This window comes from Anabrus simplex, chromosome 1 (assembly GCF_040414725.1).
Source record: "Anabrus simplex isolate iqAnaSimp1 chromosome 1, ASM4041472v1, whole genome shotgun sequence".
NCBI lineage: Eukaryota > Metazoa > Arthropoda > Insecta > Orthoptera > Tettigoniidae > Anabrus > Anabrus simplex.
Window position 1 is genome coordinate 1,517,177,366 of NC_090265.1, and position 25,860 is coordinate 1,517,203,225.

The 25,860-nt window shown below is 39.1% G+C and overlaps 1 protein-coding gene across 2 annotated transcripts in view; it reads right to left on the bottom strand.

Annotated features, from left to right (window-relative positions):
• ear (ENL/AF9-related) overlaps positions 1–25,860 on the bottom strand; it is a 213,408-nt gene that overhangs the window by 149,289 nt on the left and 38,259 nt on the right. The window lies entirely within an intron of this gene.

Genomic DNA, 25,860 nt, shown 5'->3' on the forward strand with positions numbered 1-25,860 from the left:
CTGGTGTGAAAATGAGAAACCACGGAAAACCATCTTCAGGGCTGACGACAGTGGGTTCGAACCTACTATCTCCCGAATACTGGATACTGGCCGCAATAAAGCGACTGCAGCTATCGAGCTCGGTCAAGAACCTTTGAGCTGTGTGATCGCTCCCCTATTCTGTCTTGTCACGTTAATGCTGTTCCTGAAGATTCTGATGAACCCAAGGCTTTTGATTTTAATCACTTACGCGAAGAGCAGGCCAATCAACTTAGGAAACTCTGCGATAAGTTCCCTAATGTCTTCACCGACAGGTTAGGTGTCACCAATGTATTAGAATACAAAATTGAGGTTACGGATAACATACCTGTTCGCTCTCCGCCGTACCGGTTGTCACCTCCCAAAATGAAAGCCCTGAAGGCTATCATTGATCAAATGCTCGTTGACGGAGTGATACGCCCGTCCAAGTCAGTCTATTCTTCTCCCATGTTTCTGGTCCCTAAACCGCAAGGTGGTTATCGGCCTGTAGTCGACTATCGAATGTTGAACTGTAAGGTAGTCCTCCAATCTGTCCCACTTCCTGATTTGCACTCTTGTTTTTCTTGGTTCGCTAATGCAAAAATTTTCACTACCTTCGATTTAAATCAGGCTTATTACCAGATACCCCTTGCCGAAGAATCCAAGCATCTCACTGCATTTGCAACAGATTGGAACCTATATGAATTCAAACATGTCCCTTTTGGTCTGGCGACTGGAGCGGCCGTCCTTACACGGTTACTGGATTATGTCTTATCAGACATTAAGTTCAAGTTCGTTTATAATTACCTTGATGATCACGTAATTCGAGGAACACCTACTCCATCTCAACGAAGTGCTTGAAAGACTGCGTAAAGCAGGTCTAACCCTCAAGGCATCCAAGGTTTCCTTCGCACAACCCCAGATGTCCTTCTTAGGACACATTGTGTTGGGGAGGGGTGTCTCAATCGATCAGTCTCGTACTGCCGCCATCCAGAATTTTCCCCCTCCAAAGGACGTCAAGGCTGTAACCAGATTCATTGGCATGGTTAATTTCTTTCGCAAATTCATTCCCAATTTTGCTGAACGTGCAGCCCCATTAAATGCTTTGAGAAGAAAGGATGCCAAATTTGTGTGGGGTGATGCCCAACGTGAAGCCTTCATGGACTTGAAATCTGCCTTATGTAACGCTCACGTACTGGCTATGCCGGACTTTTCTAAATGCCTCATCCTTCAGACTGACTCCTCTTCCTCAGGCATATCCGGAGTTCTTCTACAGGAATTTCAAGAAGGGCATCGTCCTATTTCTTATGCTTCACATGCCCTGAATCCTGCTGAGCGAAATTATTCTATTTATGAGTTGGAAGCCTTGGCTGGTGTCTTCTCTTTAGAACGCTTCAGAATGTACCTGGAACACCTTCCTTTCGATCTGGAAACTGACAATCAAGCGTTGAGCTGGGTACTGGCCAAGCCGCGAAAGACCGGTCGTCTAGCACGTTGGGAAGTGCGCATCTCAGCCTTCCAATTTAAGCCCGCCTCATTCGTGACACGGAAAACGTTGTGGTTGATGGCCTCAGCAGGATGTTCAATCCAGGCAGCTCTGACCCTCAATCAGAGCCAACTGACTCATCTCCCGAACAAGTATCAGCTTTTGTTAATGTAGTTCTCACCGACTCTCCCTTCCTTTTCAAGGATATATCCAAACATCAAGAGGATGATGCTGAGTTAAAAGGGATTATCGACAGGATTAAATCCAGCGAGCATGTTAAGCCCTATATTCTTAAGAATGGTGTCCTGTGTTGTCCTGCTCACGGTCGTAGAGACCCCAAAATTGTAGTCCCAACTAACCTCGTCCCAGCTCTCTTTAAATATTTTCATGAATCCCCAGTGGGCGGTCATCTGGGCGTTTTCAAAACAAGAGAGAAGATTCGTAACCACTTAATTTGGAAATCCATGGATAGTGAGATTCGTACCCTTGTCAAGTCCTGTAAGATTTGTAACATCAGCAAACCCGCCCCGAATACTCATCTAGGTCTCTTGTCTTCTGAGCAAGCTTCTCGCCCAATGAAAAGACTGTTCATAGACTATATCGGGCCCTTCCCGAGATCTCAGAATGGTCATCGTTTCATACTTGTGTGTGTTGACGCCTTTTCGCGTTTTACATGGCTGTTCCCCACTCGGATGGCTAACGCCAACACCACCATCCCATGCTTGAAACAGATATTCGCCTCGTTTGGAACCTGTCAATTCTTGGTAAGTGATAACGCAAGAGCCTTTACTTCTGCTCCGTTCCGGAATTTCTGTTGTGATCTATCCATTGCTCATGTAACCACTACCCCGTATTACCCGAAGCCAAATTATGCTGAGAGAGAGAATCGTAACCTGCGATCTGCCCTCATCGCTTATCACTCCTCAGACCACTCCAAGTGGGATTCCTCATTAAATTGGTTGTCATTTGCATTTAACACTGCTGTCCATGAAAGCCACAAGCAAACCCCTGCTTCGTTAATGTTGGCTTTTACTCCAAATTCTCCTCTATCTAACCTCTGGTCAATTAATGATCTTCTGCCCGACGATGCCAGCCCAGAAAAGATCCGAGCTAATTGGCACCGTGCACGAAAGAACTTGAAGATTTATTACACTAAGGTCCAGCGTAATTACAACCACGGGCGAAGGCCGTGCGAGCTCTCTGTGGGTGACCAGGTGTTTATTAAAACACATCCCGTCAGTAGTGCTGCGGACCATGTTATCAGTAAGTTGGCCCCCAGATTTCGAGGTCCCTGCACCATCTTGAAGTTCCTTACCCCGGTAACATTATTGGTGAGCGATCCCGAAAGGAAAAGGATCAGCAGAGTCCACCTCTCCCAGATCAAAGTACCTTAAGTCTGGTAGGGAAGGGGTAAATACCATTGTTGGTGACCGTGTAGATCTAGATGTAAACTATTGAGAGTTTAGTTAATAAGATAATGATAAGTTTATTGTATTTTTTATAAGTTAATAATAAGTTTGGTTGTAAGTTAGTTGTAAGTAATTGTGAAGGTGAATACTTTAGGTATCCTCTAGTGTAATGGATTTAGTATTATAAGTTAGGTAGGGTTTACTTTAGGGTCACTCCTTGGAATTTATTCCCCTCACTTTCAGGTTTAGGGTAAACTCCTATAGTTTCCTTTCACCCCCACCATAATCTTGCCAGATGAATTATAGATAGCAGTGCTTACCCCGGGGCTAGTGCCCTAATATCCCTGGTGTGCGAGGGAGAGTCCCTACTGCATACTCAATAAGCCACCCTTTGAGTGACTGCGCAAGAGCTTTGAGCCCAGCAGCATACTTTCCTTAAGTATTCCCCTGTTTGCTGCGGTTTGTTTGTGTTACAGTGGCTGCCATGACCAGCTTCTTCGGACAGCAACCTGAAGTGCCAAGTTGGGAGGCACACTCTGTGCCTTGGGCGCTACCATGCCATACCACGATCCTGTGATGAACGTCCTAATGGTGGCAGTCTGCCTGGATGGTGTCTCACCCTGCTGCTTATCTGGTGCAAGATACCACTGGACTCCAATTACATGGCTACCTCGATCGGACTGAAATTGAATGGAGGCTGGCGGCAGACGGCCGTGTCGGCAGCCGCATCATCAGCGAGAACCTGTGGCCTAACTGTGCTGTGACTGGTGTGGAAGAGTGGTGCAAAATACTTAGTCCATAACTCGCCCAATAGGAGGCTTTGAACACTGTTTAGCAACAAAATTAGAAGTTCCTGGCTGAATAACATTTGGCAGAAAGAAAGTATGTACATCCTTTGGTGGACAGAGTACAAATAGTCTAAACAATTGTAAAAGTTTCAGAAGGCGTTTTGAAGACGTAATGCGATTACCCATGTAGATTTTTGTGATATTTATTGAATAGGTGGATCTATGAACACCTTTATTTTGAAAATTATTGGTGAATCGTAAAATCTTGGCTACCATTCCCTACCAGTGACACAGGAAATCGTTATATACTCGTTGTCAATGATTATTTCACGAAGTGGCAGGAGGCATACGCGCTTCCAAACCATGAGGCAACTACTGTGGTGGTCACCCTCGTGAATGAGTAAGACAGAAAATATGGTGTACCATTAGGGCTGAAATCCGATGAGGGGCAGAACTTCAACTCAGCAGTCTTCCAAAATCTGTGCTGTTTGTTGGGTATCCGGAAGACCAGGACCACACCTCTACATCCCCAATCAGACAGAATGGTGGAAAGATTCAATAGGACAATTGAGAATCACCTGCGAATAGTCATCAGCGAACATCAGAGAGACTGGAATCGTCATCTTCCCTTGTTCTTCTTAGCGTACTGGTCTGCAGTGCATGAGGCCACTGGATGCACACCAGCAAGGACGTTATTTGGGGGAGAACTGTGCCTCCCGGTAGATTTGGCGTTCAGTCAACCTGACAATCATCCTGCCCCTACTGACCAGTACTGCCTCAATCTAGCAAGGAAACTAGAGGGTGTACATGCCACTGTCCAGAAGAGATTGAGAAAAGAGAGCAACCGAATGAAGGCACGATACGACCAACGAGCGAACACAACCAGATATCAGAAAGAAGACCTGGTAGGGCTGTAGAACCCCATAAGGAAGAGAGGTTTGTCCCCCAAACTCCAGTCGGCGTGGGAAGGCCCTTATTGTGTTGTCAATAGGATAAATTACGTCATCTATCGCTACAACGGAGCCCGAGGAGCAAGATGAAGGTGGTGCATCTAGACTGAATGGCGCCTTACTGGAAAGAAGCTGAAGAAGGTAACTCATCGGAACGATCAGCTCTCGAAGGGAGGCGATGTTACGTGCTCAAGCAAATGTCCATCTTGTCGCAGCCCCTTCGTATTACCTGAAAGGGGATGACAGCCAGCTTGGAGAACTTCCCACGGCCCTTCCTCTATGGTTCCCTTCATCTAGTTTCTCCATGCGCTTTCTGGAAGATACGACGGGAAGGTTCGATCTCCAGCTGAACCCTGAATTTTCTAGTGGCCCAACATCGAGGTATAAATACAAGGCACCTGCGAGCAAGCAGTTGTTGTGGTGTCGGAGAGACCAGTGTGTAGGTGAAGGCAACAGAATGAAAGATTGTACTGTGTGTAATTCTGTGGACTGAGGATCGCCGTGAGCCAGCGAGGAAATGCGCTATCGTGAGTGCAAGGATAAATGGACCTGGGTTAATGTTCACTGTTGTATCGTCCTGCTGTTGAATACTGCTGAGCTGTTTAATCGTTCACTGCATGGAACAGTGTGAAGAACATCTGTGGAGCCGAACAAATGAATAGTCGTTGTGTGTTGTATAGCCAGTGGCACTGTGTTCAAACCCAGCTGTCTACGCACAGGGGCTGTATGAGTTGATTGACTGGACTTGGGGAAGTGAAAGTGGAGCTTAAGTGTCCGCAGGTAGACGAGTGGGCTGGACCTCCCACTGTGTGTACAAAGAGAGATTTGTAAATAGACTGTAATTAGTAATTGTGGCCATTTACAGCTGGTTAGAATTGTGTGTGTTTAAATGTATGTGTGTGCATTTATTAGGCCATCCTGAAATAAATAAGAGTAATCAAAAAGATGGAGTTTTATTCTTAACAATATAATAAATAACGGACAGGATACCGAAACACCACATAACACTCCTAATGGGAGACATCAATACCCTAATCAGCAAAAAGCAAAAATTCAAGACCATAGTTTGGGAATATCCAGCCCACAAGAGAATCAACAGAAATGGAGAGAGCAACTGATCGATCTATACTGAAACTACAATCTAGTCCTGCAGTCCACTGCTTTTAAATGCCTGGCCAGCAAAGTGGAGGTGTTCGATTCCCAAGTTAGGGGAGTTACAACTCTACCACATTGCCGTTAGCAGAAAAAATTTAAAAAGTGCTAAATATCAAAGTCACAAGAAGTGAAAACATTGATTCAGACCACTACTTGTCTATGGTCAAAATTAATTTCATTCCACTCACAAGACATAGAGACACAAGCTGCAGAAAATAAAAAAAAATAAAAAATTCCAAGATTCAATGCGACCATGTTGAAAGATAACGATGACTTCACCAAGACCCTACAAGGGAACTGTCCGCACTGTCATATCGAAATCGACAATGAAATTTGGTAAAGAGGATGAGGGGTCCATAAGAAAGTAATGCACAAAAATTCAGCTGCCATTTCGATCTGTACAGTCCTGAAATTGATACGGAAATGTCTAATAGAATTGCACGCGTTAGCATATAGCTCGATGTGGACAGCCCTGGTGACCAGCTGAAGCGACCGGGTTACCTTGAGCTTTCTGTGCTAGCCAGCTGATACATGTTCCTTTGAAAGAGTTGTCATGAATCCGGCTAATGTACTAGAGTATGCTTTACGTTATTTCTGTGAAAAAGGTTTCTCCTCTTCCCGTGAAATAACTTTGGAAGAAAGGCAGATGGGTCGACATGTGATCGAACTAATTGAAAACCATCCCATGAGTGCCAGCATCGTCTCAGAGTCGTGTATGGAGATAAATAGTGAGAGTGAAAGTGATAGCGGAAGCAGCGACACCTCATCTGCATTATCTGAAAGAGAAGGCAGCACACCATTGCCAGGAACAAGATGTTTTACTGATCAGATTTTGAGCCCCGAGCCTGATTCTCGTCAATCCAGTGAAGAGACACCGCAGTCACGTGACACATCTACCATTTCAAGCTATGCTTCCAGTCCACAGAAGAAAGTGAAACAAACTGTAGATCTTGCGTACAAGAGAAAGGCTGTAAATTTATGGTTAAATAAGTGGGTTAAGAAGTGTTCTTTAAGCACTGTTCATAAAAGTTGTCGTAAGGTGACATCACTACGACAACTGTACAGGTGGAACAACCAATTAAAATCTACATCAGTAAGCCCCATTGAACACTCCCCTGCGTGCAGCCCAAGCTAGCAAGAAGCAAGGGGTGTCAAGTAAGCTGCGTTGTCACATGGATTTTGTATCAAGATTTTGAAACCTTCCAGTTCGAAATGGCAGCTAAATTTTTGTACATCACTATTTTATGAGTCTCCTCATGGCCTCTGCGAAATTTCATTGTCGATTTCGATATGTTAGCTGACAATAAGGACAACAAGGATTGGCCACAACTGCATACAAAATTATTTTCTAGCTTTACAGAAGCAAGAGTAAAGCGGAATGTATGCGATGATGACCTGCGACTGTGGGCATTGGAAATTTCAAGAGAGATTTCAATGGGGCAAACTAATTTCAGCGCATGTGTCGTTTTAAGAAAAAGTACAGAATAAGAAGTAGAAAAATGATGAAAATTATATCCCGTACGTATCTGCAAGAAGACGAAAAAAATAATGTCACAAAGAAATTTGTGGAAGCAGCTACAGAGCAATTTTTAGACTACACCCTTTCATCAATATACAGTTATGATCAGAATGCTTTCGTGTGCGAAATGAAAGTGAAAAGGACTCTATCGTTTGTTGGTGAGAAAGATACAGAAAAAGTTGCTCAATCAGCGAGTGCACTCACCCATTCGTACACAATTATGCCTACAATTAGTATGGCCGGTACTCTTTCCCCGAAATTATTCACTTACTAAAAGAGGCAACTGGAACTTTCAGTCCGAAAGTTTCCAAAGAAATGTTTCATGCCAGAAATATAATTGAAACAGCCATAAAATCAGGAAAAATGGGGGAAAAGTAATTAAAGTACTGGTTTAAAGAATCCTTCTTCCCATCTGCGGAAGAGAAGTGTCTGCTACTGCTAGATTCCTGGACTACTGTCTTGAAGATATTCCTCCAGGCAACAGTATAGAAATTCTCCAGATTCATTCCTCCGGGCACTACACGGAAAATACAGCCCCTGGACAAGTTTTTTTTCCGGCAGTGGAAGACTTTGTATCTCCGCTTAACAGACATTGTGCTGACTTTCAATTTGATATTTATTAGAGAAACAGCATACTGAAAATGCAGTCCTTCATTCATTTTCAATTTTCTTCCCCATGGTTCAAGATCATGATTAAATATTCGTGGCTTGCAACCAATTATACAATGGAGAGACCTCCCGAGTTCAAAGTGCCTGCGAAATATTGCCTTCAAACAAATAAAGAAAACTGTAAAGAACAAAGTGGCCTCAAAATGCACATTCGTTGTGCATGGTGCCAAAAATATTTGTGTTTTTATCATGTGATTAACGCACCTCATTTATGTTTCACATTTGTTCCGTAACAATAAAGTGACCTTGACATGTGGGAGCCAGCCAGTTTGTTCTCTCTTTCTCCACCACAAGTGCAACTACACTCCACTGTGCACTGCACGAGCTAGCAAGAAGCAAGGGTTGTCCAGTAAGCTGTGTTGTCACACGGATTTTGTATCAAGATTTTGAAACCTTCCAGATCGAACATACATACATACATACATACATACATTATCATTATAGATTGTTATGCCTTTCAGCGTTCAGTCTGCAAGCCTCAGAGAATTTGCTAAACGTCACCACAATCCTCGATTTGCAACTAGTGTTGTGGCCTCATTTAGTTCTATACCTCTTATCTTTAAACCGTTAGAAACCGAGTCTAACCATCATCGTCTTGGTCTCCCTCTACCTCTCTTACCCTGCATAGCAGAGTCCATTATTCTCCTAGGTAACCTATCCTCCTCCATTCGCCTCACATGACCCCACCACCGAAGCTGGTTTATGCGTACAGCTTCATCCATCGAGTCCATTCCTAAATTAGCCTTAATCTCCTCATTCTGAGTACCCTCCTGCCATTGTTCCCACCTGATTGTACCAGAAATCATTCTTGCTACTTTCAAGTCTGTTACTTCTAACTTATGAATAAGATATTCTGAGTCCACCCAACTTTCACTCCCGTAAAGCAAAGTTTGTCTGAAAACAGACCGATTTAAAGATAGTTTCGTCTGGGAGCTGACTTCCTTCTTACAGAATACTGCTGATCTCAACTGCAAATTCACTGCATTAGCTTTTCTACACCTTGATTCAATCTCACTTACTACATTACCATCCTGGGAAACACACAACCTAAATACTTGAAATTATCGACCTGTTCTAGCTTTGTATCACCAATCTGACATTCAATTCTGTTGAATTTCTTACCTACTGACATCAATTTAGTCTTCGAGAGGCTAATTTTCATACCATACTCATTGCACCTATTTTCAAGTTCCAAGATATTAGATTGCAGGCTTTCGGCACAGTCTGCCATTAACCCGATGAGTGCTACGCCCGCCTATAGACGGGCTGACGTGGCCGGTCCACCAGTACTACGCCCGTCTATAGACGGTGCGTGAGAATTTTAATTTTTTTGACTTTCCCGGTTCACTTTCGAGTGCGAATTTTATCTCTGACATGTTCTGCCATCTGTTGGGCAATATGTAGAACTAACTGATCAGAGATTATAGCTTCGGGAAGTAACTTACAGAGCTTTTTGTAGATTTTTTAAATTTTTTTAAATATTTTTAAATTTATTTTTTTTGCTTTACATCGCACCGACAGAGATATTTCTTATGGCGACGATGGGATAGGAAAGGCCTAGGAAGTGGAAGGAAGCGGCCGTGGCCTTAATTAAGATACAGCCCCAGCATTTGCCTGGTGTGAAAATGGAGAAAACCATTTTCAGGGCTGCCAACAGTGGGGCTCGAACCCACTATCTCCCGATTACTGGATACTGGCCACACTTAAGCGACTGCAGCTATCGAGCTCGGTTTTTGTAGATGTCTGTGGAGTTCATCTGTGATGTAAACAAACATGGCGGAACAACAACTTAGTTGCTCTTGCAGTGATGTTATTTAAGATCACAGAATCTTTCAGTTATTAACCACAGCGGAAAGCGGTGATGGAGATAATAAACACAGCGGAAAGCGGTGATGGAGATAATCATTTTAAGGAATTGTTAAGCGATTTTGAAAGTGAGAGTGATAGAGAGAGTGCCAAAAATACTGTATGTGAGAGAGAAACAGAGCCTCCTTCTAAACGAAAGAAGAAAAACACGGTGAGTACAAAAGCTATTTTATCATTAATTTTGTGGCGGATGGATTACTTTTCTTCACCAGAGTATCAGGTAACTGTGAAAGGCTCTGTGGGCCAAGTAGTGTTTATTGACAGCCCGAAAATAATTTTTTGGAAACTTTAGTGCCAATGGAGTTGGTGCGGATAGCAGAACAAACCGGCATCACAAACAACCAGTAGAAAACATCACCACATTCCAGGTTTGGAAAGTACTTTAAAATATCAACTTATATACTTCTAAGAAGTTACATGTATTAATTGCGTACACATTTTAGGAAATAATATTATTTTGGGCTCTTTACTATGTATAAAGACAATGCACGCATGGGCACATAAGAGTAATTTTGTTTTATCTCAAAATAATATTGAACATAAGTGTAGGATTTTCCATTTGCATTTAGATTTATAAACAACTAACATTTATAAACATTTTAAGCTAATCACCCCACTGATAAGTTAAAAATTGAGGCTTCTACAATTTTTTTTACATACGAATGAAAAAGCTCAGCACTGAGGTACCAAACAGTCAACTGGTAACTCAGCACTTAAAAGGTTAAGACCAAGTCGTCAGCATAGGCCAAACTGCTTACTACATTTCCACCTAACTGAATCCCTCCCTGCCATTTTATACCTTACAGCAGACGATCCATGTAAACTACGAACAGCAAAGATGAAAGATTACAGCCTTGTCTAACCCCTGTAAGTACCCTGAACCAAGAACTCATTCTACCATCAATTCTCACTGAAGCCCATAAATGCCTTTGATTGATTTTAATAATCTACTTTTAATTCCATAGTCACCCAGTATAGCGAACATCTTTTCCCTCGGTACCCTGTCATATGCTTTCTCTAGATCTACGAAACATAAACACAACTGCCTATTCCTCTCGTAGCATTTTTTAATTACCTGGCACATACTGAAAATCTGATCCTGACAGCCTCTCTGTGGTCTGAAACCATACTGGTTTTCATCCACCTTCCTCTCAACGACTAATCGCACCCTCCCTTCCAAGATGCCAGTAAATACTTTGCCTGGTATGCTAATCAATGCGATACCTCGATAGCTGTTGCAATCCTTCCTGTTCCTTTGCTTATAGATAGGTGCAATTACTGCTTTTGTCCAATATGAAGGTACTTACCAACACTCCACACTAATTTTACTACTCTATGAAGCCATTTCATCCCTGCCTTCCCACTATACTTCACCTTTTCAGGTCTAATTTCATCTATTTCTGCTGCCTTATGACAATGGACTTTATTTACCATCCTTTCCACTTCCTCAAGCATAATTTCATCAACATTTTCCTCCTCCCCATGAGCTTGGCTGTTTGCAACACCACCACCAGGATGATTTCCTTTTACATTGAGAAGATGTTCAAAATATTCCCTCCACCTCTCCAGTGATTCCCTGGGATCTATTATGAGTTCACCTGAATTACTCAAAATCCTTTTTCCCTCCCTTCCTAAGATTCTTTATTACTGTCCAGAAAGGTTTCCCTGCTGCTTCACCTAGCCTCCCCAGGTTATTACCAAAATCTTCCCATGACTTCTTTTTGGATTCAACAACTATTTGTTTCGCTCTGTTTCTTTCATCTACGTACAAATCCCTGTCTACCTTGGCCCTTGTTTGGAGCCATTTCTGATAAGCCTTCTTTTTAAGTTTACAGGCTGCTATCACTTCATCATTCCACCAAGATATTTGCCTTTTCCCGTCTTTACACACAGTTGTTCCTAGGCATTCCCTTGCTGTTTCTACTTCAGCATCCCTGTATGCCACCCATTCACTTTCTATATCCTGAACCTGCTTACTGTCTACTGTTCGAAACTTCTCACTAATCATATCCATGTACTTCTGTCTAATTTCCTTGTTTTGGAGATTTTCTACCCTTATTCGTTTGCAGACAGATTTTACTTCCTCTACCCTAGGCCTAGAGATACTTAGTTCACTACAGATCACATAGTGGTCTGTATCATCAAAAAATCGCAAAAAACTTGTACATTCCTAACAGATTTCCTGAATTAAAAGTCTTTTAAGATATAATCTATTATGGATCTGGTATCCCTAGCCTCCCATGTGTAGTGGTGAATAGCCTTATGCTTGAAGAATGTATTCGTAACAGCTAAACCCATTCTAGCACAGAAGTCTAGCAAACGCTTCCCATTCTCATTAGCTTCCATATCTTCACAATTAGAATTAAAGAGGTTCAACCTATTCAATACAAAGTGTGTTGTACAAGGTGTTCACAATAGGGTTAGGCACTATGTCCCTGTTTCGGCACTTTCGGCACTTTGAAACTTCTTCCGGTCTGTCCGATGTATGAGGAAAAACAGTTATTGAATTTGAAACGAAAAAACCTGACTTTGCGTGAATGTCGGATTTGTTTATTGACTTGGAATTGTGCACTATTTCTATATTTTTATTGTTGGTTCTGTACGAAATTTTAATATTATATTTCTTGAAGATGTTAGTTACACTGTGTATGTTTTCATTGAAAGTGAAGGTGGCGTATAGGGCAGGGTTAGGTCTTTCTTTGGTTAATGTTGACTTTAGTCTGTGTTTACATTTGTTGATAATGCGTTCTATGAATGAGGAATTATATCCGTTATATTTAGCGATGGCACGTATGGTATTCAGTTCTTTCTTTAGATTTTCCTTAGATAACGGTATTTTTAATGCTCGGTCTACCATACTGTAGTAACTGGCGCACTTATGTGTGTATGGGTGTGTGGAGTCTCTTCTGATAGTTGTCGCTGTTTGTGTTGGTTTTCTGTTCAAAGTTAGATACCTAGAACACGTCAATGCCATTAAGTATAATAGGTTTTCTGCAATAGGCCAACACATACATGACTCAAAGCATAATTTCACTACCATAGAACAAGACCTAGAAATTCTCAAGAACATAAACAAAGGCCCTTTACTCAATGTTACGGAAAACTGTTTTATTCATTTAGACCAATTTTTCAATCCCAATCTAAACCTCAATGAAATTTCAGAAAAACCTAATATTCTTTTCGACTTTCTAATCAAAGTCTTTAGAGGCATCAAATCCACGAAGAAGAAATTGATCTTTTACGCTCTGCACAACACTCTCCTATGTTGCACACTACCACCACTCCATCCCCCTGACCCGCCTTAAACTCTGCCTTCCCATCCCTTCCACTCCCCTCCTCTCTCCCACTCCTTTTCCTGCCCCTCCCACCTCTCCTCCACTCACACTCAACTTACTCACATCCATCTTACTCGTCCACAACCCTTCTCACAACACACAACCAGCACGCTGAACAAGGTGAGTCCCATATTCCATCACATTCGGCCGCGAACCCATCTTTAGCTATCCATTTCATTAACTTAGCTTTTCTTCCTTTTAAGCTTCATCACCTATGTTGAGCTGAGACGACCTCAAAATTCAACCTTATTCAACCACTCAACATCAGGTGTACCGGCCTTAAACAAATATTTGATGGTCTTGCCAACCACACACAACATTGGACCTGGACTTATATATCTCCATTGATAACAACAGAAGAGTGGACAATTTTACCGCATCGTTTTATTATTATACTAAGACTTTTACTCTCATTCATCAGACCAATTTTATTGTACAATACCTACCTACCTCATTAGACTATAACGCCTCTATGCGTTATATTATGCCATCATATTTTACTCATTATTCATCTAGCTCTTATTGTAAAAACAGTCAATCATTTGTACTTTGCAATGCATGTATCATGTATACAATTTTATGTTATGTACCCTGCCCACTTTGTGATTTCTAGCTGATGACGACGCCATTAAGCATCGAAACCGGTACTAGTAATAATAAATAACATGTTGTGAACACCTTGTACAACACACTTTGTACTGAATAGGTTGAACCTCTTTAATTCTAATTGTGAATCTCAGTTCAATACGGGAAAATGAAGTTCTTAACTTATAATTCCATATCTTCCCCACATTTACCAATCACCCTTTTGTATCCTTCAGTTCTATTCCCAACTCTCGCATTGAAATCGCCCATTAGCACTATTCTATCCTTGCTACCCTGACTACGATGTCACTCAATGCTTCATAAAACTTGTCAACTTCATCCTCATCTGCACCCTCACATGGTGAATACACGGACACAATTCTTGTCCTAATTCCTCCAACTGACAAATCTACCCACATCATTCGCTCATTTACGTGCCTAACAGAAACTATGTTGCGTGCAATTGTATTCCTGATAAAGAGCCCTACCCCAGGCTCTGCCCTTCCCTTTCTAACACCCGTCAAGTACACTTTATAATCTCCTATCTCTTCCTCATTATCTCCTCTTACCCGAATATCACTTAGTCCTAGCATATCCAGACGCATCCTCTTTGCTGACTCAGCCGGTTCTACCTTCTTTCTTCCATAAGCCCCATTAATATTGATAGCTCCCCATCGAATTCCATTTCGTTCGCCAAATTGTTTCCAAGGAGTCCGTCGCCTGTCAAATGGGAGTGGGACTCCGTTACTCCCATAGGTCCGAGGCTTGCTTAAAAAGTTCTGAGCTCGGTAAATTCATGAAGCAGGATGCTACCCTACTTGCACATAGTCCAAGTGAGGATCTCTCCTCTAACAGGTTATGGACCACTGGTGAATTGTATAGTCCTAGCCGCCTGAGCTAAAGGAGGGCCATGAATCAGAATATGTCCGAGATGCCCAGTCCCATTCCATGGCAAGTGGTATCCCGACTCTCAGGACCACTTACTAGGCCACTCAGCCGTTGCCCATGGTTCACGAACTAGGACGTGACTACAGTAACCCACATATGTTAGCTGACAATAAGGACAAAAAGGATTGGCCACAACTGCAGAAGGCAATATTAGATGCAGCTACATCTCCACATTTTTTTTTTTTTTGCTAGGGGCTTTACGTCGCACCGACACAGATAGGTCTTATGGCCACGATGGGATAGGAAAGGCCTAGCAGTTGGAAGGAAGCGGCCGTGGCCTTAATTAAGGTACAGCCCCAGCATTTGCCTAGAAATGTTTAAAAATTTTAAGGGACTGACTTGACAGTGCCTGATTTATAGTAATTTGCCCATGCTGATTTTGTATCTGTCATCCTTTTTTTTCATCACCCTTAGTTCTTTGGTTATTGCTATAAATGTCAAGATCATTTTTTTAAATTTTAGAGGTTCATTACAAATTATATATTTTTATTTTATTAAATTTGTATAATCAAAACAAAGTGGCACACTCAGAAATAATGCTTAAACATCCTGTAAAAATATCAGATCTCTATGTCTCGTATAATCTGAAATAATGGCACATTAGTAGGGACCTGAAATATTAGCATCTATTTGTTTCATAATTATCATCTATCATCATCATCATCATCATCTTCCTTCGAAGTATTGGGCCATGTGACCCGTTACGGTCTTGCATTTTACTTTTTGCAAGACTTGAAAGCAATCAAATGTCCTTCCGACGGGTTGCTAGCCTGAAGGAAGTAAGACTATTGGTGGGGCTGCCACCTCTCAGCTAATGGACTAGCTGAAATCACAGCATTTCCTCCATAATGGATGTAACGGTTATACCGCCGTGACTCTGTCAACAGGGCTGGGAACAGGTTTTTTCATCTCGGGAAGGTGAGGTTGGCGTTTGGGCAGGAGAGGTTATGTCATAATCATCATCATCATCCTTCCAAGTACTGGGCCATGTGGCCTGTTACGGTCTTGCATTTTCTTTCCATCACTTCATTGGACGTCCTATAGATCTCTGTCCTCTTGGTTGATAGCGTAAGGATCTCCTTTGGTAGTCTTCCAGATTCCATCCTTTGAACATGACGTTTCCAGTTTTCTTGGTAATCATAGATGTAATTGATTACTGATTTCACATTCAGTCCCTTAAGCACATCTTCATTTCTTATACGATCCCATTTCGTATAGCCTGCTGTTCTGCGCATGAATGTCATTTCACGTGCTGTAATTCTGGAAATGTCTTGAGTTCTTATTGTCCATGCCTCACTGCCGTAGCAAAGCGTTGGTCTGGCTAAAGTGTTATAAAGACGTAAGCGAGTGTGTTTTTGGACAAGAGATGGCTTCATGATATGATTTATGATTCCTGTTGTTCTGGTAAATTTGGTTATTTTTGCAGAGATATCAATTTCCCCTTGGTAAGATAAATTGTATCCCAGATAATTGAATTCGTTGACTCTTTCCAAAATTTTATTATCTAAGCAGATTTTACTTGGGATAGGGTCCTTCCCCTTAAAGGCCATTATTTTGCTCTTTTGTGGTGAAATGATCATGTCGAATTTTGAAGAGACTTTCTGGAGATTAAATACTGACCACTGAAGATCATCTTCTGATGATGCTACCAATGCAACATCATCAGCAAAGAGTATGGCATCTAGATGTGTGAGATATCTGCTGACTGGGATTGATCCATGCCTTTCATGCCTCCATTCCTGTATTATGTTGTTCATATAGATTATGAACAACAAAGGAGAAAGTCCACAACCTTGTCTCACACCTCTGCTGATCGGTTTCCATTCAGTCTGATGATTACCTAATTTTATTGCAATAAGGTTGTCACTGTACATGTTGCATATGTTATCTATTAACTGTTGTGGGACATTATCTTCTGCTAAGATATTAAGAAGTCTGTTCCTATTAACTAGGTCAAAGGCTTTCTTAAAATCAACAAATGCTATGTGAGTTTCCAAGTTAAATTCCCTGCGTTTTTCGACTAAGATTTTCAAGGTAAAGTAAGCATCAGCACATGAGCGTCCCTTTCGAAATCCATGTTGTTCATTTCCAATCACATTTTCATAATACCTGAATAATTTTTCTCTGACAATATTTGAGTAAATTTTGTAACCTGAGTTGAGTATACTTATCCCTCTGTAATTTCCACAATCTTTCACACTGCCCTTCTTATGAAGAGGAATAACTATAGCTTTTTGCCAATTCTCTGGTGGTCTGTTGCCATTCCAAATTAAATTGATGAATTTGAGAAATCTTTGCTTGAAGATGTCACTGGAATACTTGAATAATTCTGCATTTATTGAATCTTCTCCAGATGCTTTTCCATTTCTAAGTTTTCTGAGTATTAGCTCCAGTTCTTCGAGTGTAATGATTTCCGAAGACTTGTTAAGAGATGTTGGCAGAAGAAATGGCTCAATATTTGAACCTCTCCAAAGGTTCCAAAAATAAATGAGCCACTCCGTTAGAGGTATTGCATTAATGCGTATGTCTTCTTTTACATCATTATTTAGTTTCTTGAGTATTTTATAGGTCTGTGGTTGTGGTCTTGTTATATCAGTCTCCAGTTGTGAAACAAAGTTTTCCCAACTCTTTCTGTGCTTTTTCCGCACTTCCCTTTTTGCTATTGCTCTCTTGTGGTGATACTCTATTTTATCTTCTAATTTGCCAGTTGACAAAAAAAATTTATAAGCATTTCTTTTGTCTGAAATAACCTTTTCAATCTCTTCATCCCAGATTCTTAAACCCTTTTTCCTCTGCCATTTTTTCTTAACTCCCAAACTCTCAAAAGCAGACTGCTTTAAAATTGAACACAAATTAGACCACTCCATTTCCACATTGTCACTAACTGGTGTCATCTGTGTAAGTTCGTTAAGTCTGTTCTGGTACAGCCATTTTATACTGGGGTCTCTTAATAGGTTAACCTTATAAGAAGTTTTAATTTCTTGTGTTGTTTGTGTGTTTCTTTTATACCATCTAGGCCTCAGACGAATAGGTGCTACTAATAGATAGTGATCAGTTTCCAATTCAGGGCCTCGATAGACTCTTGTATCCAAGACTAAATCTGCCAATTTACTATTACAAATTATATAATCTATAATCGATTTCTGATTTCGTGCAGACCACGTATACTTGTGGGTGTCCTTGTGTGGGAACATTGTGTTCATAATCTTTAACTGATTGAAGACAGTGAAATCTATTAATTTCGTTCCATTGTTATTACGGGTTGTTTCTCTGTGGATTCCGATGTGATTCTGAATTTTCTCATTACCAACTCTGGCATTGAAGTCTCCCAGTAATAGTAGCATATCTTGTTTGTTAATTTTATTGACTATCTTTTGCAGATCATTATAGAACCCATCACTTTCGTTTGAATTGCCCTCCACTGGAGCGTATACCCCTATAACTGTAAGATAACCCCTGAATAGTTTTAGTCTTAATTGGATAATCCTTTCATTCCAAAAAGTGTAGTTATCAATTGTTGATCTTAATCTTTTGTGTACCATGAGCAGTACACCCGCCTGTGCTCTAGTATCTCTGTCAACCCCACTGTAAAACTGTAAATAATTTACTGTCTCTTTTGATCCCTGAAGCTTTCTTTTTGTTTCTGAAATTGCCGCAATTAAAATGTATTTTTTTGCGAGAATGTCGTCCATCTGGTCATCTTTGTGTGAGATACCTTGTACATTCCAGGTAGCACATCTAAAAGTATTTTTCTTCTTCCAATCTTTGTCCATTTCACTGTCCTTTTCAATGCCAGGAGAGGTTATGTATTCCACATAAAGTTAATTTTAGATAATATACAGAACAATAACAAATAGGTAATATGCCAAGTTCTTCATGATATAGATAAAATACATATAAAGTGTATAAAATATCATAATTTTAAAATATTCACCATATAAGGAAACTTCAATCTTCAAAGAATATAAAAGACTTGTTTATAATAACCATAGCAACTGTCACTAATCCTTCACAGCACCATAATTTTCATATTTTCCAAAAAAACTACTATAAAATTCAGGACACCAGTAAGTGTATATTACAAAGATGACTTTTAAGTTTCATAACAACAGCATCAAATCTATATCAATTCAAAAAAAACAGAATTATAAAAGTACTAATACAGAGCTTCTCATATATGTAATGATACAGTCATGGCCACCTAATAATTCAATTATCATCTATTTTTTCCAAAATTAGCATCTATTTACAAAGTTCATCGCATGGTATTATTAATTTTAATGATTCCAAGTTTATGAAGTGTAAGTAAGTAAGTAAGTAAGTAAGTAAGTAAGTAAGTAAGTAAGTAAGTAAGTAAGTAAGTAAGTAAGTAAGTAAGTAAGTAAGTAAGTAAGTAAGTAAGTAAGTAAGTAAGTAAGTAAGTAAGTAAGTAAGTAAGTAAGTAAGTAAGTAAGTAAGTAAGTAAGTAAGTAAGTAAGTAAGTAAGTAAGTAAGTAAGTAAGTAAGTAAGTAAGTAAGTAAGTAAGTAAGTAAGTAAGTAAGTAAGTAAGTAAGTAAGTAAGTAAGTAAGTAAGTAAGTAAGTAAGTAAGTAAGTAAGTAAGTAAGTAAGTAAGTAAGTAAGTAAGTAAGTAAGTAAGTAAGTAAGTAAGTAAGTAAGTAAGTAAGTAAGTAAGTAAGTAAGTAAGTAAGTAAGTAAGTAAGTAAGTAAGTAAGTAAGTAAGTAAGTAAGTAAGTAAGTAAGTAAGTAAGTAAGTAAGTAAGTAAGTAAGTAAGTAAGTAAGTAAGTAAGTAAGTAAGTAAGTAAGTAAGTAAGTAAGTAAGTAAGTAAGTAAGTAAGTAAGTAAGTAAGTAAGTAAGTAAGTAAGTAAGTAAGTAAGTAAGTAAGTAAGTAAGTAAGTAAGTAAGTAAGTAAGTAAGTAAGTAAGTAAGTAAGTAAGTAAGTAAGTAAGTAAGTAAGTAAGTAAGTAAGTAAGTAAGTAAGTAAGTAAGTAAGTAAGTAAGTAAGTAAGTAAGTAAGTAAGTAAGTAAGTAAGTAAGTAAGTAAGTAAGTAAGTAAGTAAGTAAGTAAGTAAGTAAGTAAGTAAGTAAGTAAGTAAGTAAGTAAGTAAGTAAGTAAGTAAGTAAGTAAGTAAGTAAGTAAGTAAGTAAGTAAGTAAGTAAGTAAGTAAGTAAGTAAGTAAGTAAGTAAGTAAGTAAGTAAGTAAGTAAGTAAGTAAGTAAGTAAGTAAGTAAGTAAGTAAGTAAGTAAGTAAGTAAGTAAGTAAGTAAGTAAGTAAGTAAGTAAGTAAGTAAGTAAGTAAGTAAGTAAGTAAGTAAGTAAGTAAGTAAGTAAGTAAGTAAGTAAGTAAGTAAGTAAGTAAGTAAGTAAGTAAGTAAGTAAGTAAGTAAGTAAGTAAGTAAGTAAGTAAGTAAGTAAGTAAGTAAGTAAGTAAGTAAGTAAGTAAGTAAGTAAGTAAGTAAGTAAGTAAGTAAGTAAGTAAGTAAGTAAGTAAGTAAGTAAGTAAGTAAGTAAGTAAGTAAGTAAGTAAGTAAGTAAGTAAGTAAGTAAGTAAGTAAGTAAGTAAGTAAGTAAGTAAGTAAGTAAGTAAGTAAGTAAGTAAGTAAGTAAGTAAGTAAGTAAGTAAGTAAGTAAGTAAGTAAGTAAGTAAGTAAGTAAGTAAGTAAGTAAGTAAGTAAGTAAGTAAGTAAGTAAGTAAGTAAGTAAGTAAGTAAGTAAGTAAGTAAGTAAGTAAGTAAGTAAGTAAGTAAGTAAGTAAGTAAGTAAGTAAGTAAGTAAGTAAGTAAGTAAGTAAGTAAGTAAGTAAGTAAGTAAGTAAGTAAGTAAGTAAGTAAGTAAGTAAGTAAGTAAGTAAGTAAGTAAGTAAGTAAGTAAGTAAGTAAGTAAGTAAGTAAGTAAGTAAGTAAGTAAGTAAGTAAGTAAGTAAGTAAGTAAGTAAGTAAGTAAGTAAGTAAGTAAGTAAGTAAGTAAGTAAGTAAGTAAGTAAGTAAGTAAGTAAGTAAGTAAGTAAGTAAGTAAGTAAGTAAGTAAGTAAGTAAGTAAGTAAGTAAGTAAGTAAGTAAGTAAGTAAGTAAGTAAGTAAGTAAGTAAGTAAGTAAGTAAGTAAGTAAGTAAGTAAGTAAGTAAGTAAGTAAGTAAGTAAGTAAGTAAGTAAGTAAGTAAGTAAGTAAGTAAGTAAGTAAGTAAGTAAGTAAGTAAGTAAGTAAGTAAGTAAGTAAGTAAGTAAGTAAGTAAGTAAGTAAGTAAGTAAGTAAGTAAGTAAGTAAGTAAGTAAGTAAGTAAGTAAGTAAGTAAGTAAGTAAGTAAGTAAGTAAGTAAGTAAGTAAGTAAGTAAGTAAGTAAGTAAGTAAGTAAGTAAGTAAGTAAGTAAGTAAGTAAGTAAGTAAGTAAGTAAGTAAGTAAGTAAGTAAGTAAGTAAGTAAGTAAGTAAGTAAGTAAGTAAGTAAGTAAGTAAGTAAGTAAGTAAGTAAGTAAGTAAGTAAGTAAGTAAGTAAGTAAGTAAGTAAGTAAGTAAGTAAGTAAGTAAGTAAGTAAGTAAGTAAGTAAGTAAGTAAGTAAGTAAGTAAGTAAGTAAGTAAGTAAGTAAGTAAGTAAGTAAGTAAGTAAGTAAGTAAGTAAGTAAGTAAGTAAGTAAGTAAGTAAGTAAGTAAGTAAGTAAGTAAGTAAGTAAGTAAGTAAGTAAGTAAGTAAGTAAGTAAGTAAGTAAGTAAGTAAGTAAGTAAGTAAGTAAGTAAGTAAGTAAGTAAGTAAGTAAGTAAGTAAGTAAGTAAGTAAGTAAGTAAGTAAGTAAGTAAGTAAGTAAGTAAGTAAGTAAGTAAGTAAGTAAGTAAGTAAGTAAGTAAGTAAGTAAGTAAGTAAGTAAGTAAGTAAGTAAGTAAGTAAGTAAGTAAGTAAGTAAGTAAGTAAGTAAGTAAGTAAGTAATCAATCAATCAATTAGGCACAGAGAAGGTTTCTACGCTTGTGTTTCTGTTTGAAGTATTTAATAGTAATGGAGTTTGGGACAGTCTGGTGCAAAAAGGAATTGGACAGGGATTAATAAAAATGATCATGGCAATGTACAAGGAATGTTGTTGTTGCATGCAAACACAAGTTGGCAGGACAAGTTGGTTCAAAATCACTAGTGGGCTGAGACAGGGAAGTGTTCTACCACCAATCCTCTTTACAATAGTAATGGATGACATCATGAGAACAACAAAAGCAACATATGGAGGAAGAGAAATGAACATCATGTTATTTGCAGATGATAATGTGATTTGGGGAAAAGAGGACATGAAGGTTCAAGAACAGTTGGATGTGGTGAATGGGAAGATCGAAGAATGTGGATTGAAAATAAGTGTAGTCTTGGTATGACTAAAGGGGAGAAAGAAGGGAAGGGTCAGATTAGACTTGCAGACAAGCCCCTGGAAGTAGTGGAGACGTTCAAATACCTGGGGATTGAATTAATGGAGAATGCTTGACTGGATGCTGAGATTAGTAAGAGGATTCAAGCTGGAAGCTGTTTCTATCATAGTGTAAGAAACATGTTATGGGACAAAGATGTACCAATGGAAGCAAAGGAAACTACGTACAAGATGTATTATGTACCCATAACAACTTACGGAGCAGAAAATTGGACAATCACAAAGAAGGATGAGAATCGAATACAGACAGCCAAAATTAAGTTCTTGAGGAGTATGATACAGAAGAGTAGAAGAGACAAAATAAGGAATGAAAAAATCCGGGAAGAATTTCCAGAGGAAAAAATGAATGATAGAATAGAGAAGAGCCGAGTAAGATGGTTTGGGCACATAAAGCGAATGAGTGATGAAAGAAAGCCAGAAAAGGTGATGGAAATGCAAATGCAAGGAAGGAGAGGACGTGGACGACCACGATTGAGGTGGAAGGACACAATCCAACGCAGTATTACAGAAAGAAATCTGGACTGGGACACACTGTTGGAGGAGGAGTGGTGGATAGACCGAAGAAAGTGGAGAGGAACCATATTTTCCCCTACCCAGCTACAGCTGGATGAAGGGAAATGATGATGATGATGATGATGATGATGATGATGATGATGATGATGTGAAAATTTAAACACTATACAGAAGTGAAATAATGTTTACACACAGTCTATAGTTATTTAATATTTTGAAGTATAAATCATTCATAAATCATAATTCATAAACCTGTAGTGGTTTTTGAACTCTAATTAAAGGTTTAAATGGATTAGTGAAATAAGAGGATCTGAAGGAAACTGGCCTTACACCAGAAAACACCACAGATAAGATAAAATTAAACAAAAAATTCCAGGACACAAACATAGACTTCACACTCACAAGAAAGAAACTTGCACCACAAATATTTTTCAACGTGGCATGAAGATCGGAACACATGAAAAAGTAATGGGAGAACTGCAAGGCCCGAACAGTCCATTCGAAGAGACTTGGATGATGGACTGAATAAAGTGTACCTATGTAGTCATAAAATTCTAAGAACAACTCAATAACTATTTTGTGCATAACATTGTGATAATGAAACAACTTTTCTGTATGAAATCAGTACATTGGTGACTGGAACTCTCAAAATATAATACCATACTTTGTAATTCAGCACATAATTTGCCAGTAAAACTTAATTTTGAGCAATATTACTTATTATTATTATTACTTATTATATACTTCTCTTTTGAGTAGAGAATGAGCATATACCGGGTGGTTTACCAGCTCCTTATTTTGTCAGAGATAGGCTACCCAAATAATGCATATAAGCTAAAGATCCTTATAATTTAGTATTATGAACACCAATAACTTGAAATATCTCCTTATGGTCGATAAGGCTCTCTCCTACCTGTGTGTCATCACTGTAACTTAATCCATGGACCTAGCAAAGGAAAAAACTACTATACACAATTCTGTGCCAAATACTAAGGACCATTCTGTAAACGTGATTTATTGCGCCTGGAAACAACACAGGTACCCGTAATACAATCAAATTAATAGGTTATGCCATGTGCTCTGCAATTTAAAGAAGTTAAATGAACCCTGTAAACCATCAATGAAGACTTTGACATAGGTATTAACTTTCGAGGTGTAACGGCCATACTTATGTACTAAACCTCTAGCAAGCATCATGTATGTTGAATTTGTGGCTGAATCGGTTACGTGCTGGAGCATAACGTGTGTATCGGCAGTGTACTAGTTCAAATCCAGCATGAGGCAATTTTTTTGAACAACAGGTGTGCTCCATTTTACAATATTCAATTTTTTTTAAATTTTTCTTTTTTGCTATTGGTTTTAAGGGGTGTGCTCTGATTTGGCATCTTTCCCCTAAGGATGGGTGGGGGAAGAACTGGAAAGGAAATCGGCCTTGGTCTTTTATTAAGGTACCATCTTGGCATTTGCCTGGTGGTGAAAATGGGAAACCGAGGAAAACCATTTTCAGGACGGCCAGCAAGGGATTTTAATCCACAACTCCCGAGTCCAACGCATACAAATAATAATCCACACCAACCATGTCACATCACAGCACTTAATCATTTCCTCACGATGTTGTCCTATGAAGAGTACGTTGAATTGTTGCTAATTTATGGAGAAAATATGGTCCAATTAATATGTATGCCATGTACTCGCTAATGGTAAAGAGTTAAATCAACACTGTAAAATGTTATTGAAGACTTTGACACAGATATTAAATTTCATACGGCCATACTTCACTAGCAATCCTTTAGCAAGCATCTTGTATGTTGTCTACTGGTTGAGTCGGTTAAGGGCCAGTGACACAAGGTGTCTGAATACTGGTAATGTAGTGGTTTGATTCCAACCTTATGCATGTTTCTCTATTGTTGACAGACAGATCATGCCTTATTTTAACAGACACACAATGTTTACCAGGTCACATCACAGCACATATTCATTCACTCATGATACATTCCAGTGACGAGTACAATGATATGTTGCTCATTAATGGGGAAACAAAGCAGAATGCAGTCCAGTCAAAATGTGTCTATCATGAGCATTTTCCTGACAGAAGACTGCCAACTACCAATACAGTTCAAAACCTTGAACGAGGATTGCAGTCAACTGGGACACTTGGAAGGATACCTTCCATTAGAAATGCTCCAGTAACGTTTGGTCCAAATAAAGAGGCTGTTTTGGACGCTGTCCAGAATAACCTTCATATTTTTATTTTATTTTTTTTGCTAGGGGTTTTACGTCGCACCGACACAGATAGGTCTTATGGCGACGATGGGATAGGAAAGGCCTAGGAGTTGGAAGGAAGCGGCCATGGCCTTAATTAAAGTACAGCCCCAGCATTTGCCTGGTGTGAAAATGGGAAACCACGGAAAACCATTTTCAGGGCTGCCGATAGTGGGATTCGAACCTACTATCTCCCGGATGCAAGCTCACAGCCGCGCGCCTCTACACGCACGGCCAACTCGCCCGGTAACCTTCATATTAATACACAAACACTTGCACAACAGACCAACATCAGCCGGTCATCAACAATGCGTATACTGCATAATAAATTTCACCCATACCATCTGCAGTTACACCAGCAGCTCCACGGACGTGATTTCGATGCTAGAGTAACATTTTGTCAATGGGCATTATGCAGTGTGACCAATAATGCAGCGTTTTTTTTCAGAAAAATCACAATTTCACAACAATGGCATCGTGAATCGGCACAATATGCACTACTGGAGCGTGGAGAATCCTCATTGGGTAGTGGGGAGTGAATGTCTGGTGTGGGATCTTGGGTGACCATTTCATTGGACCATATTTCTTCGACAGACATCTAAAGGGAGCACGCTACCATCATTTTCTTCAAAATGAACTTCCACAGTTGCTGAAGAATGTGCCACTGCACGAGTGATTACAAATGTGGTTTAAACAGGACGGGGCCCCACCCCCATGGATCAGTAGTCGTCCAGAACCATTTTCATGCTTCATATCCAAATAAATAGGTAGGAAGGGGAGGACCGTTCATTGGACCGCCAGATCACCCGATCTAACGCCACTTGACTTCTTCCTGTGGAGTCACTTACAGCAGGTAGTGTATAACAGGAGCCTGAAAATCCTGATCACCTTTGGCAAATGATCACTGACGCATGCCAAGCTGTTACACCTGACATGCTACAACATGCAAGAATGTCTTTACAACATCGTGCTGAAATC